Source organism: Gallinula chloropus, assembly GCF_964237585.1.
Source record: "Gallinula chloropus genome assembly, chromosome: 1".
Taxonomy (NCBI): Eukaryota; Metazoa; Chordata; class Aves; order Gruiformes; family Rallidae; genus Gallinula; species Gallinula chloropus.
Window position 1 is genome coordinate 188572502 of NC_140085.1, and position 16026 is coordinate 188588527.

Here is a 16026-nt window from a genome sequence, read left to right on the forward strand (position 1 = left end):
TTGCACCTCTGGCTGCAATGTTTTTCCTTTTTCCCTTCCCCTTCCCTCTTCCCCTTCCCTCTTCCCTTCCCCTTCCCCTTCCCCTTCCCCTTCCCTCCCCTTCCCTCACCTCCCTGCCTCTCCCCTCCCCGCCTCTCCCCAGTCATCCCCTTTCCCTTGGCCATTCCCAGGGGCACACCCAGGGTTGGGAGAACACCTCTAAACCCCCATGAGAGGCACAGGAGCCCCAAGCTCTGCTGTGACCAGGCCCCATAGGGGCAGTTTATTGGAAGCAGCAGGCAGGAATAACAGGAATCACTGTGGAAAACGCTGGGAAATGTTGCTTTTGCAAATTGAAAAGGGTTATTGTATTTTCTGCAGAAGAATTTAGGATATATAGAAACTCTTGGTAACTGAACAAAACTGAACTTTATTGGTGTACACAGCTGTAACAACAATAGAAACCAGCCACAACCAAAACCAAAACCAAAACAACAAGAGCTCCTCACAGTGCATAGAATTCTATCATGCGGCATCGTTCACACATCGCCACGGCATCTGCAACCCTGCGACAAGAAGCATGGGGCCTCTGCCTAGAAGGAAAGCGATAACAGAACAGGAAAACCTTGATTCTTTCTAAACCAACTATCTGAGTTTGAAGAGACCTCTCAGTCTCAGCAACACCCACCTCTCTGGTTGCTGCGGGAGGTGAAACCGCACATGTTGGGTAGGCTGTGATGACCTGAAAGTCTAATAGCAGGGGAACAATACACCACTATAGCCATAGCAAGGACATTGTCCCTGCTGCCTGGCTAGAGTGCTGTAGAAAGGAAGCTCACGCATATGTGAATCCAGTGAACCCAGTATTTCCACCATGATGATGGTGCATGACAAAAAAAAGAAGACTCCAGCCGGTTTTGACCAGGCCTGGAGACCCACCTAAAGCTTAATTTGCTAAGTAATGGGTGATGGGGTGGGAAAGCTGTGGACTTATATCTCCACATTGCTGAAATGTTGCATTAAGACACTTGTAAAGGGTTAAGGAAGACTTGCTAACAGGATAGCTTGAAGTGCCACAGTGGTGACCTCCTATAAACAATGCCTCCCTTGAACGACTCTGCCTCACTGATAAAGAAGAAACACCAAGTGGGACATAAGTTTGAGCCTAACACCATATTTTAAGTAACTTACACACTCAAGGACTATGTGCTCTGTGGAAATAAAATGACTTGTTTGACAAGTTCCAGTACCCCCCTCCTCCTTATCTGTTCATGAATTCCGTGCTTGTCTCTAATGGGTCACAAATGCAGGCAAAGCATTTCATTGTAACTAGTTCAAGCTCCCCCTTGTCCTTGAAGGTACACAAAACCTGCTGAAACCCAACTTGGAGTTGGGATCAGAGTCAAGGGGTAACTGAGTCTGCTCAAGACCGAAGGTTACTTGCGGTGAGGAAGAGGAGCCATCTGACTTCGTGCCCACGACCCTCAACAACCACCATCAAACAGCAGTGCGCAGGCGCAGTGGGGAGGAGTTGATGGAAATCACTTCTTGGAACTCATTTTAATACAAAGCAGGACAGGTTATGAATATGTATACGTGTATCAGGTAACCTAATGATATTTGAATAAGGATGTGGTATAAAAGTGCTACAAACTGACCACAGCTGTGCCTACTTCGTTAGGTCACCTGCTCTTGCAAGAATGTATAATAAATTACTGTTTCACTAATGTGTCTACCTCAAGTCCTTTCTTTAGGACCATTGGCATTTCCCCACTCTCCCAAGCCTGGGGAGTTTTGATTCCTGCTTCTCAAGGCATCACCATCAGGACGAGCCGACAATCGGGGTAACAAAAGCAAGGGTGGAAATCAAAGCACCTTCATTCCTTCATGGCAAATGTAAGACCGTTGCTCCAGCAGGATTTTCCCACCTAGCGACCTGTCCTCAGAGATCAGTGGAGGATGGGTGAGAAGAAAAATGCAAACACGTACGGCAACGCCTGACAGATACTCTCCCAGCTTTGATAGCCTGCAGGCTCAGGCGCCTGCTGACCAAGAGGCCTTTAACAGCCTCCGGTGTCTTTTCATCTACTAAATGGTCTAACAATCTTTAAAATCCACAAGAGCTTTCTACACCTTCAAGTTCTTGCCATTAGGACTTCCCAAGGCATTTCTTGTGGACATGTCACCTGAAAATGTATTAGATGACACATTCTACCTGAAAGGAACAGCAAATCTTTTCCTCTTCACCTTCTGCAGATCACTCAGGAGTTTAAAAACCTAACACAGGCCCTCACCTCTTCACCAGCTACAAACTCGGTTAAGGGAAACGTTCTCAAGACCTCTCATCGTGTTTTCACACTTCTCTATCTTTTCCAGCTTTCCTAAACCCTGAGACCAGCACTGAAGAGTGCTGAAAAGAGAGATCTACAGAGACTACCATCTACGGTCCCTTCCCTTCCCAGTAAATTCTACAGTGCAGTTTGCACGTTGGTAACTCCTGAGCATCACATTTCTAACTCTAAGGTCTTGCTCCTCAACAACAGACAGTTACAGCTTGGGTCCTCCTCTTTCTCTCCCTTGCACATCTCACCATCAGGCCAAGGGGGATGGAGTGAAGCTGAAGAAGGGAAGGGTTAGGTTGGATATTAGGGGGAAGTTTTTTACAGAGAAAGTGGTGAGGAGCAGGAACAGGCAGCCCAGAGAGGTGGTGGGTGCCCCATCCCTGGAAGTGTTCAAGGCCAGGTTGGGTGGGGCCTTGTAGAGCCAGTCCTGGAGGTTGGTGGGCCTGCCTGTGGCAGGGGGTTGGAACTTCATGATCCGTGGTGAAGTGCTTCCCACTCTTGGTCCCTTCCAACCCAGACCATTCTATCATTTGATGAGTCTATGATTCTACTTTAAGAGGACTTGAACCTTAGGAGGTCAACCTGCTTCCACCAAACAGCTAAGACATCCCTGAAATCAGCTATGTATTCTACTAGCAATAATTGAGAGACTGGCATAACCAGTGTGCATGTCTTGTAAGCATAACCACCTGAGCTGCTGCCAGCCTCTCTACGTGTGCTTCACAAGGCCTGGGGGTGACACTGCGAAGAACAAGGCGAAGAACACGTTTCCCAGCTCCTGATCTGCCGCTGGCTTTGTGGCTGGGAATCCCCTGGGTCACCCCCCATCTGCAATGTTGGAGCAATAAATATTTTTCTGTTCCTAATGCTGTGGTCCATCCATCCATCCATCCATCCATCCATCCATCCATCCATCCATCCATCCATCCATCCCCCAACCTTTCCCTCTATCCCTTCCTCCCTCCCTCCCCTGGTTGGGGTGCGAGCACCTTAGTGCCCGACCCCTGCGAGCACAAGCTGGCCTCAGGCACCGCTGGCACCCCCAGAAGTGGGGTGGAGGTGGCTGGTATCCCAGTGGGTGTGCTGGTGCCTGGGGATGTGGGTGGGCTCGGACCGGGGCCAGCAGCACCCACAGGGGACCCTCACCCAGGCCGCCGAATGCTGAGCAGCGTCTCAGGGGCTGCAGTGGAGATAGGCCCTGAAGCCCTGAGGCTCGACCCAGAGGCCCTGAAGCAAGGCTGACCTCTAGATGAGTCTCACACCCCAGCACCGTGTTCCCTCCACAGCGGTCGGGATGCCGCTGTCTCTCTCTTCACATCTCTCTCAGATGGGCTTTCACCAAGGCCCGCTACTCCTTCCCCGAGCCCTGGCCCGGTGCCATGGAGGAGCTGGAAGCTCTCAAGCCATCGCCAGCCCTCCAGACCCATCAAGATCCTGAGGGACTGGGGACAGAGCCAGGGCCAGCCCTTCACCAAGACTTCCCACTGGATCTGCCACTGGAGACTGACCAAGAGCAGGGCCATGGACAGGTCTGGGACAGGCCATGAGCAGCACGGACATGGAGCCTTCTCCTAGCAGACACCCAGCCATGGACATGGACAAGGAGTAGCTGGTCCTCGAGGTCATCCACACTCTGTGCAGCGTGGAGCGAGAGTGCTACAAGGAGCTACAGGCGTCTCTGGTCCTGTGGCAAGGGGCTACAAGGGGAGCCTGCAGTGTGATCCCACTTGGGGATCCCTCCCTCCAACCAATAGGAAGAAGGTGCTTGGCCAGATGAGTCTGCTGAAGCCCAGGCTGTGTCCCCGGTGTCTTGGAGAGGAGCAGCCAAGGCTGGACAAGGCTGCAGGGGAGGACTCAGTGAAGCAGGAAAACACATGTGATCCCCTGTGTGCCCAGCACCGCCATAAAGAATACCTGCTGAACAGCCACCAAGGCTGGGGAGTTTTGATTCCTGCTTTTCAAGGCATCACCCTCAACTCGGAGTCCTGTGCCAGTTGTGATTTTTGGCTGGCAGCCCCTGTACCCAGCTCCCAAGGAGATGCCCTCAAAGTTTCTGCCCCCCGGGAGATGCCGTGGGCAGCCTGTCCTTTCCAGCCCCCCCAAATGCCTTTTTCTTTTCTTTTTCATAGCTTTGTTCCATGGAGGCAGCATCAGAGCAGCCTCTCACTCCTGAAGAGCACCTTCCCCACCCCCACGCGGCTTCTCACGAGAGAAATTCTGACTTCCCCGTTCCCCCCTCCCACCCCAATCCTCTCCTGTGGAACATGAGGTTATCACGCTGGAAGGACGGGATGCCATGCGGAGGGACCTGGAGAAGTGGGCCCAGGGGAACCTCATGAAGTTCCACAAGGACAAGTGCAGGGTCCTGCCTTTGGGTCAGGGAAATCCTCACTGTCAATCCAGGCTGGGAGAGGACGTGGTAGAGAGCTGGTGAGAGGTGTCCCTGCCCATGGCAGGGGGTGGGACTCAATGATCTTTGAGGTCCCTCCCAGCCCTGAGCAGTCTGTGACCATTGCTGGAAAAGCTTTGGGACAGCACAGGGAAGGACACAGAGTAGAAATCCGTGGTAGGGCTGTTGCAGAGCCGAGCCTCAGCTTGGGTACCCCAAGCGCTCCCAGTTTGGGCTATTTTGGACCAGAAACACCCATCTGTGCCCAGAAGCATCCCCTCCCCCTGGTGGCACAGACAGAAACGAGCCCTTTGGCCACCAACAGATTTAATTCCCCAGTGCTGCTGCCAGAAAATCGGGGTCAGGGGGGTGTGGCTGCCCCCCACACCTGGGCCACTGGGGGTGGGCTGGGTGACAGCACCAGCACCAAAGGTCCCCAGTGATTTCAGTTCCCAGGTGGTGAAACAGGGTGGGCTTGGTGTGAGCCAGGTGCTGCTCCACGGGGCTGGGTGTCACGCTGCCGGCGTGCCATGCACTCGCCGAAAGCACGGACCTGGGGCTGGCAATGGCGCCAGTCCTGCCGCGCCGCCATGCAGTCCTGCAGCTCCCGGTGCTGCGCGGCGCAGCCCGTGCGTGAGATCAGGGCGTCCACTGGGTCCTCCTCCTCAGCCTTCTCCAACGATGGAGGGTTCCTGGCCTTCGCTGAGCCAGGCTGGAGCAAGGAAGCAGGGTTTGGGGTGCTACCTTCCCCTTCTTTGTGGGCACCAACCCGCCCTGCCCCTGTGGGTGTCCTCATGCAACCCCAGGAGGAGCTCAGCACCCCTCACACCCCATGCAGCCTACCGCCCACTCATGGGGGCCCAGAACCTTCCCAAACCCACGGGTGCCTATCTCTCCTACTCCCACCCATGGGTGCTCAGTGCCTCCCCCATGAATCCCATCCCTTAGTATTGGCTTTAGAAAACAGAGAAAAACAGAGAGAAAGAGAAACAACGGAAGAGGTGCTGCTCTGCTTGGAAAATCTGGGAGTGTGGTACACGGAAAGGGGCTTCTAGAAGAAAAGGGGGGATGAAATACCAGAATCTTGATGGGTCTGGAGGGCTCACGATGGGTTGAGAGCTTCCAGCTCCGCCATCGCACCAGCCAGGGCTCCAGGAAAGAGTAGAGAGACACAGATCTGGTGTCCAAGAGGGAGCCCAGGGAGCTCACGGAGGTTGATGATTGGCATCTCGATAATGATATCGAGTGTTGTTCTGGTTTGGATTTATCATCCAAAGAACTTGTGCAGGTGGGACTGAGACGTTCAAGTAAGCACCAAGTGAGTGTGGAGTGCTGCTGTGTCTGTCTGTAACCGCATCCTGCTCTGTGGGTCAGCAGGAGAACTCCTGCCTGTCATGCAGGAGTTTGATTCCCAACGGAGTGGCTGCTCTGCTGGCACTGATTGGTTGGTCTTGATTTTGGAGCTGAGTATTGAAAATTGATTTAGATTTGATGAACTGTTGGTGTGAGTGAAATGAGTCAACTCTGGTGGGAGTGGTGAGCAACTGAGTGGCAGCAAATCTGGGAGAGAGAGAAATACTGACCACTAGAAACTCCAGGTTTGTTGTTTTGGGTTTGTATATTTGATGTAAGCAATGGGGAACTGAGAATGGGTTAGAGAGATGGGAGTTGGGTTATAAACAAGAACAGGGATCAAGAGAAACTCTAACAATAGCGGGGTGGGGGGGGTGGGGGAACAAAAGGAGTGAAATCTCCAAGAAAAAACCAGAAATGCCATATAAGGGGTGAAGGGATGAACTGGCTCTGTCACCGGTCCTCAAAAGCTTGATGGGTCTGGAAGGCTCACAGTCAGTTGAGAGCTTCCAGCTCCACCAGGGCTGGACTCGGGGAAGGAATCCAGGCAGACGGATCCTCTGTCCAAGCATGAGCCCAGGTTGTTCAGTGAGGCATGCGGGGACAGGCCCTTCATGCTCAATGTCTCCTCGTTCTCCTGGCTGAGGAGGAGAGAGAAGAGACCCAGTTGCAGCCTGGGCCCTCCTCTGGGACCCCCGGGCAGCAGCCCCTGCTCGGGCAGCAAGCAGGGCTGCCCACTCTGGGCAAAGACAGGGCACAGGCAGAGAGTCTGGGACAGGAGCTGGGCATCTCCCCAGCACTCACCACATGCCCTGGGGTGACAGAGGCTTCTCTGCACCTCCGGTTGCTTGGGAAGAACCTGTCGAGGGACGAGACAGGAGTAAGAGGCTGGCAGCCCCCAGCACAGCCCGGTGGCAGGGCTGCATTGGGGTGTCAGCCCTGACACAGGTGCTCGGTGCCGGGGCCACTCACTGCTTGGCTGCTCCTGATGCACTCTGGCCTTGCTCTTCCCAAACATCATCTTCCACCACTTCTGCAAAAAACCCCAGAACATGGGTGAGTGTGGAGCAGCTCCCAGCACTATGCTACAGACCTCCATGCTCCCCCCACACCACTCCATATGAAGACATGGTGTGGCCCGGTGTTCTGCAGAGTAACAGTCACCTACCTTGGGTCTGCTGCGGGAAGGCTCCACATCCATGGGGCTCTGCGCCCTGTCTCTGAGCAGTCCAGGTGACTGCTCTTGGTCCGTCTCCAATGGCCGCTCTAGAGGGAGAACTTGGTCAAGGGCTGGCCCTGGCTCTGTCACTGGACCCTCAACAGTTTCAAGGTTCTGGAGGGCTGGGGATCGTCTCGGAGCTTCCAGCTCCGCCATCGTACCAGCACTGGACTCGGGGAAGGAGTTGGGAGATGAGGATGTACTGCTCAAATCCCAGTGCAGAGAGCCCGGGGAGGGCAGCTGAACACATGGGGACGGGCTGTTCAGGGTCATTGTGTCCTTGTTCTCCCTGCAGAGGAGGAGTAAAAAGAGACCCAGTTTCAGCTTAGACCCTCTGGTGGGACCCCTGGGCAGCAGCCCCTCCTTGGCCGGCAGGCAGAGATACCCGCACCGGCCAGGGCACAGGTGGAAAGTATGGGGCAGGATCTGGGCATCTCCCCAGCACTCACCACATGTCCTGGGCTGATGCAGGCTCCTCTGCACCTCCAGTTGCTTGGGAAGAACCTGATGAGGGAGGACACATGAGTAAGAGGCTGGCAGCCCCCAGCACAGCCGCTTGTCAGGGCTGCCGTGGGGTGTCAGCTCTTTGAAGGGCGCTCGGTGCCGGGGCCACTCACTGCTCGGCTGCTCTGGATAGACTCTCGCCTGGCGCTTCCCATACATCATCTTCCACCACTTCTGCAAGACCCCCAGAATGTGGGTGAGTGTGGAGCAGCTCCCAGCACTATGCTACAGACCTCCATGGTCCACAGCACTCCATGTCATGACATGGTGCAGCGCAGTGTGGTGCAGAGTCACGGTCACCTACCTTGAGTCTGCTGGGGGAAGGCTCCACATCCCTGGGCCACCGTGCCCTGCCCCTGACCTGTCCAGGGAACTGCTCTTGGTCGGTGTCCATCAGCAGCTCCAGAGGAGGGCAAAGGTCAAGGACTGGCCCTGGCTCTGTCACCAGCTCCTCAACGGTTTCCGGGATCTGCAGGGCTGGGGATCGTCTCGGAGCTTCCAGCTCCGCCATCGTACCAGCACTGGACTCGGGGAAGGAGTTGGGAGATGAGGATGTACTGCTCATGTCCCAGTGCAGGGAGCCCGGGGAGGGCAGCTGAACATTCGGGGACGGGCTGTTCAGACTCATTGTGTCCTTGTTCTCCCTGCAGAGGAGGAGAGAAAAGAGACCCAGTTTCAGGTTAGACCCTCTGGTGGGACCCCTGGGCAGCAGCCCCTCCTTGGCCGGCAGGCAGAGATACCCGCACCGGCCAGGGCACAGGTGGAAAGTATGGGGCAGGATCTGGGCATCTCCCCAGCACTCACCACATGTCCTGGGCTGATGCAGGCTCCTCTGCACCTCCAGTTGCTTGGGAAGAACCTGATGAGGGAGGACACATGAGTAAGAGGCTGGCACCCCCCAGCACAGCCACTTGTCAGGGCTGCCGTGGGGTGTCAGCTCTTTGAAGGGGGCTCGGTGCCGGGGCCACTCACTGCTCGGCTTCTTTGAATAGACTCTCGCCTGGCGCTTCCCATACATCATCTTCCACCACTTCTGCAAGACCCCCAGAATGTGGGTGAGTGTGGAGCAGCTCCCAGCACTATGCTACAGACCTCCATGGTCCACAGCACTCCATGTCATGACATGGTGCAGGGCGGTGTGGTGCTGAGTAACGGTCACCTACCTTGAGTCTGCTGGGGGAAGGCTCCACATCCCTGGGCCACCGTGCCCTGCCCCTGACCTGTCCAGGGAACTGCTCTTGGTCGGTGTCCATCAGCAGCTCCAGAGGGGGGCAAAGGTCAAGGACTGGCCCTGGCTCTCTCACCGGCTCCTCAACGGTTTCCGGGATCTGGGGGGCTGGGGATCGGCTCAGAGCTTCCAGCTCCGCCATCGCACCAGCGCTGGACACGGGGAAAGACAAGAGATGCGGATGTGCTGCTCGAGACAGAGCCCAGGGAGCCCAGCCGAGCACACAGGGACAGGCTGTACAGGCTCATTGTCTCCTCGTTCTCCCGGGTTAGGAGGAGAGAGAAGAGACCTGGTTTCAGCTCGGCCATTCTGGTGGGACCCCCGGGCGGCAGCCCCTCCTTCGCCGGCAGGCAGGTGGGGATACCCGAAACAGGCAGGGCACAGGGCACCGGCAGAGAGTCTGAGGCAGGAGCTGGGAGTCTCCCCAGCACTCACCACGTGTCCTGGGGTGACAGAGGCTTGTTTGCATCTCCAGTTGATTGGGAAGAACCTGATGAGGAATGAGACATCAGTCAGAGGCTGGCAGCCACCAGCACAGACGTGTGCCTGCGCTGCAGTGGGGTATCACCCCTTTACAGGGTGCTCGGTGCCGGGGCCACTCACTGCTTGGCCGCTCCTCATGGACTCTGGCCTTGCTCTTCCCAAATATCTTCGTCCACCACTTCTGCAAAAACCCCCAGAACGTGGGTGAGTGTGGAGCAGCTCCCAGCCCTATCTACAGACACCCATGCTCCCCCCACACCACTCCATGTCATGAATGGTGCGGCGCAGTATGGTGCAGAGTAACGGTCACCTACCTGGGAACTGCTAGGGGAAGGCTGCACTTCCATGGGGCTCTGCGCCCTGTCTCTGAGCAGTGCAGGTGACTGCCCTTGGTCTGTCTCCAATGGCCGCTCTAGAGGGAGATCTTGGTCAAGGGCTGGCCCTGGCTCTCTCACCAGCCCCTCAACAGTTTCAGGGGTCTGGAGGGCTGGGGATCGGCTCGGAGCTTCCAGCTCCACCATCGTACCAGCACTGGACTCGGGGAAGGAGTTGGGAGATGAGGATGTACTGCTCACGTCCCAGTGCAGGGAGCCCGGGGAGGGCAGCTGAACACTCGGGGACGGGCTGTTCAGACTCATTGTGTCCTCCTCCTCCCTGCAGAGGAGGAGAGAGAATAGACCCAGTTTCAGGTTAGACCCTCTGGTGGGACCCCTGGGCAGCAGCCCCTCCTTGGCCGGCAGGCAGAGATACCCGCACCGGCCAGGGCACAGGTGGAAAGTATGGGGCAGGATCTGGGCATCTCCCCAGCACTCACCACATGTCCTGGGCTGATGCAGGCTCCTCTGCACTTCCAGTTGCTTGGGAAGAACCTGATGAGGGAGGACACATGAGTAAGAGGCTGGCAGCCCCCAGCACAGCCACTTCTCAGGGCTGCCGTGGGGTGTCAGCAATTTGAAGGGCGCTCAGTGCCAGGGCCACTCACTGCTCGGCTGCTCTGGATAGACTCTCGCCTGGCGCTTCCCATACATCATCTTCCACCACTTCTGCAAGACCCCCAGAATGTGGGTGAGTGTGGAGCAGCTCCCAGCACTATGCTACAGACCTCCATGGTCCACAGCACTCCATGTCATGACATGGTGCAGCGCAGTGTGGTGCTGAGTAACGGTCACCTACCTTGAGTCTGCTGGGGGAAGGCTCCACATCCCTGGGCCACCGTGCCCTGCCCCTGACCTGTCCAGGGAACTGCTCTTGGTCGGTGTCCATCAGCAGCTCCAGAGGGGGGCAAAGGTCAAGGACTGGCCCTGGCTCTGTCACCGGCTCCTCAACGGTTTCAGGTGTCTGGAGGGCTGGGGATTGGTTCAGAGCTTCCAGCTCCGCCATCGCACCAGCGCTGGACACGGGGAGAGAGTCAAGAGATGCCGATAGGCGTCTCGAGAGAGAGCCCGGGGAGCCCACAGATCCCAGCCGAGCACGCGGTGACAGGCTGTTCCGGCTCTTTGTGTCCTCGTTCTCCCTGCAGACGAGGAGAGAGAAGAGACTCAGTTTCAGCTTAGACCCTCTGGTGGGACCCCTGGGCAGCAGCCCCTCCTTGGCCAGCAGGTAGGCAGGGATATCTGAAATGGGCAGGGCACAGGTGGAGAGTCTGGGGCAGGAGCTGGGAGTCTCCCCAGCACTCACCACATGTCCTGGGGTGAGAGAGGCTTCTCTGCACCTCCGTTTGCTTGGGAAGAACCTGATGAGGGACGAGACATGAGTCAGAGGCTGGCAGCCCCCAGCACAGACGCGTGTCTGCGCTGCCATGGGGTATCGCCCCTTTACGGCTTGCTTGGTGCTGGGGCCACTCACTGCTCGGCTGCTCCTCATGGACCCTGGCCTTGCTCTTCCCAAATATCTTCGTCCACCACTTCTGCAAAAACCCCCAGAACGTGGGTGAGTGTGGAGCAGCTGCCAGCGCTATGCTACAGACCCACATGCTCCCCCCACACCACTCTATGTCATGACATGTTGTGGCACAGTGTGGTGCAGAGCAAGGGTCACCTACCTTGGGTCTGGTGGGGGAAGGCTGCACTTCCTTGGGGCTCTGCGCCGTGTCTCTGAGCAGTCCAGGTGACTGCTCTTGGTACGTCTCCAATGGCCGCTCTAGAGGGAGGTCTTGGTTAAGGACTGGCCCTGGCTCTGTCACCAGCCCCTCAGCAGTTTCAGGGGTCTGGAGGGCTGGGGATCGGTTCAGAGCTTCCAGCTCCACCATCGTACCAGCACTGGACTCGGGGAAGGAGTGGAGAGATGCCGATAGGTGTCTCGAGAGAGATCCCGGGGAGCCCAGGCGAGCACGCGGGGACAGGCTGTTCACGCTCTTTGTGTCCTCGATCTCCCTGCAGAGGAGGAGAGAGAAGGGACCATTTGCAGCCTGGGCCCTCCTCTGGGACCCCCGGGCAGCAGCCCCTCCTTGGCCGGCAGGCAGGCGGGGATGCCCGAAACGCGCAGGGCACAGGTGGAGAGTCTGGGGCAGGAGCTGAGCACTCACATGGCCTGGGGTGACGCAGGCTTCTTTGGATTTCCAGTTGCTTGGGAAGAACCTGATGAGGGACGAGACCAAGTGAGCGGCTGGCAGCCCCCAGCACAGCCCCGTGTCAGGGCTGCTGTGGGGTGTCAGCCCTTTCCAGGGCGCTCGATGCTGGGGCCACTCACAGCTTGGCTTCTCTGAAGATACTCTCGACCTGGTCTTCCCAAACCTCCTCCTCCACCTCTTCTGCAAAAACCCCCAGAACGTGGGTGAGTGTGGAGCAGCCCCCAGCCCTATGCTACAGGACTCCCCCATGCTCCACACTACTCCATGTCATGACATGGTGTGGCACAGTGTTCTGCGGAGCAAGAACCTTTGCCCTAAGAAATGCATAGAATACGTGTGATGTCACCCAATAAATGGCTTCACCTAAAATTCATATCGAATTGCTTGTTGCTCATCGCCGGTCTCCACAGCAAGACCCCCAGAACGTTGGTGAAATGGGAGCAGCTCCCAGCCACCCACACCCCCCGACACCACCCCATGTCAGGACTCGGCACGGCTCAGTGCGCTGCAACGTTCTCCTACCCGGCGCTTCCTGTCCCGTTGAAAGGTGGAGATGAACCGGAGATACATCGCCAGCATAATGAATGGCATCAGATCACCCACAGCCAGGGCGCCGAAGCAACCCATGGCTTGGGCTGAGCTACAGCTGTGTCCCTCCGGTCACCAATGAGTTCCAAGATCTCCAGTTATCTGCCAACCAAGACACTGACAAGCAATGGCTGAGGCTGCAGTCTGCAGTGACGCTGACAGACGACAGTGTCCAGTGCCAACTGCCCTGCGCCCCCTGACACCTGCCCGGCAGCCACACCCCCCTTTTGTGGCATCAGGGGCATGCTGAGCCCTCATTGGTGCTGAGCCCTCATTGGTGCCCTCAGAGGCAAGCAGAACTCTGATTGGATAAATCTGGTGGCACTCCAAGGCTCTTCCTCATGCCACTCCTGTCAGCCATACTTGGAAATGTGTCCCACCTGCGTAAGGAGAAGAGCAAGCACATCACGCCTTGCAAGAAACGTTTCAGGAGAGGGAAACTTCAGATTGCTCCTGACACCCCACAACCAGAACAAAATCGTTACCTTGAACACCCAAGATCCCACCTCTGGGTGCTTATTCCTTGGACCAAGCACCCTGCTTCCGAGATACAGAGTCACAGAACTGTAGGGGTTGGAAGGGACCTCCAGAGCTCATGGGGTCCAAGCCCCCTGCCAAAGCAGCTCCCTAGGACAGGTCGCACAGGTCGGCGTCCAGACGGGGCTGGAATATCTCCAGAGAAGGAGACTCCACACCCCCCTGGGCAGCCTGTCCCAGGGCTCCCTCACCCTCACCAGGAAGAAGCTCTTCCCCAGATTGGTGCAGAACTTCCTGTGCTCCTACAGTCTCCAGTCTGCCTTCATAATTCATCTCTGCCAGTCGCTCAGGGCTTTTTATCAGGCAACGAGATGTCTCATCTGTAGGCCAGGCTCCATCTAAGGTAACTTCAGCTCACCTGCTAACGACAGACAAAAGCATACGAGATGACAGGGCTTTGAGGCAAAGCTGCTCCATGCAGGAGCTGGGAGCTGAACACGTGGCTCAAACCAGCGTCTAAACCCAGTTCCAGGCTCAGAAACCTGCAAGGTTAACTGTGTAACCCTCAGGTTTGGGTTTGGGTAGCTGTCCCCTCTCCCACCGCAGACAGCCAGGACTGTAAAGCCCATCCTCACTCGCCGCCGTCCCCACACAGCGCAGATTTAACCATGACCTATTGAAACCTTCACCAACAGGTGGTTTTCTTTCACCATCGGGGTAAACAATCACTTCTTTCCTACAGATATCTCCAATGTCCTCCAGATTTGAGTTAGATCTACTTCTTCTTCAAAGTAAATCGACCTGTAGCCTGCAAAACAAGCCAATGCATCACAACTTGTCCATGAAAAGGCCTGCGTTCCCGCTATAGTCCTCCTCCTCCTTTCCCCACCTTGCCACCTAGCTCTGTCACATCTCCAGAACAGCACACTAGTGATGACCTTACTGGTGCCAGAGTGCAGAAGGCGTGTTACCAGCTTTGTTATACCCAGTTCTTTGGCACAGACCGATGGTTTTTGTTCTTGCTTCACACTGCCAACACAAACGCCAAGTGTGCCCTCAGCTATATAGCAGGTTTAGAAAAGGCTCTTTAAACCCAGTGTGCACCAGATGATTTTTCTTTCCTAAATAAAAGCAGGGAATAAGTCAGTTTGTGCTGAAGGTCCTTTGCTAGAGCTCAGCCAGCTCCAGCAGAGGCAGCAGCCGAATCAGAAGCAGCGATGATGGGTCCTGTGCCCATGCCCCACCAAGTCTGCACATCCCAATTTTCACATTTAAGGCCAGAAAGTGTCTTAAAAAGCTACAGGCACCGGTGTTCTTCTCAAGCTTCTCAAGTCATCCCATACCACAGGCTGTGCGAGCTACCAATCCCAAAGATGATGAGCCTCAGATGCAAGCTGTTGGTGATGCCAGGGCACTGTTTGCAATCCTACTGAGTTCTGCGTGCTCAGACTTGGGTTGCAAAGCTCTGAAATCCCTGCTTCAACTTGAAGGAAGTAAGAAGCTGCAGGTCCCCCTGTGTCCCACACTTCAGGACCTATTGTGAAGTCCATCACAACACATTAGTTTCTGCCATTGGTAAATGTCTCCTGCTCCTCCATGGATGGGATGGTGTAATAGGACAGTTCTCAGGACAATTCCTGCCACAGAATCACAGACTCACAGAACCGTAGGGGTTGGAAGAGACCTCCAGAGCCCATCGGGTCCAACCCCCCTGCCAAAGCAGCTCCCTAGGACAGGTCGCACAGGTCGGCGTCCAGACAGGGCTGGAATATCTCCAGAGAAGGAGACTCCACACCCCCCTGGGCAGCCTGTCCCGGGGCTCCCTCACCCTCACCGGGAAGAAGCTCTATCCCAGATTGGTGTAGAACTTCCTGTGCTCCAACTTGAGGCCATCGCCCCTTGTCCTGTCCCCACAGACACTGAGAAGAGGCTGGCCATGTCCCCCTGCATCCCACCCTTCAGATACTGATAACCATTGATCAGATCCCCTCTCAGGCTTCTTTTCTCCAGGCTGAACAGCCCCAGTTCATTCAGCACTGAGAACTGGGGTGGCTCCCAGTGGCCAGCTTCAGTGTTCCAGAAGATTCACTCCATTTCTTTTGCAAGCCCCACGGACCCAAACGAGCCGAGAATCGGGGTAACAAAAGCAAGGGTGGAAATCAAAACACCTTAATTCCTTCATGGCAAATGTAAGACCGTTGCTCCAGCAGGATTTTCCCACCTAGCGACCTGTCCTCAGAGATCAGTGGAGGATGGGTGAGAAGAAAAATGCAAACACGTACGGCAACGCCTGACAGATACTCTCCCAGCTTTGATAGCCTGCAGGCTCAGGCGCCTGCTGACCAAGAGGCCTTTAATAGCCTCCGGTGTCTTTTCATCTACTAAATGGTCTAACAATCTTTAAAATCCACAAGAGCTTTCTACACCTTCAAGTTCTTGCCATTCGGACTTCCCAAGGCATTTCTTGTGGACATGTCATAGAATCATAGAATCATAGAATGGTCTGGGTTGGAAGGGACCCCAAGGATCAGAGAGCTCCAACCCCCCTGCCACAGGCAGGGACACCAACCTCCAGGCCTGGAGCTACACAAGGCTGCCCAGGGCCCCATCCAACCTGGCCTTGAACACCTCCAGGGACCGGGAATCCACCCCCTCTCTGGGCAGCCTGTTCCAGCACCTCACCACTCTTTCTGTAAAAAACTTCCCCCTAATATCTAATCTAAACCTTCCCTCCTTAAGCTTTAGTCCATTCCCCCTTGTCCTGCCATTATCTGCTCTTTTAAAAAGTCGAATCCCCTCCTGCCTATAAGCTCCCTTCACGTACTGGAAGGCTGCAATGAGGTCCCCCCGCAGCCTTCTCTTCTCCAGGCTGAACAAGCCCAGTTCCCTCAGCCT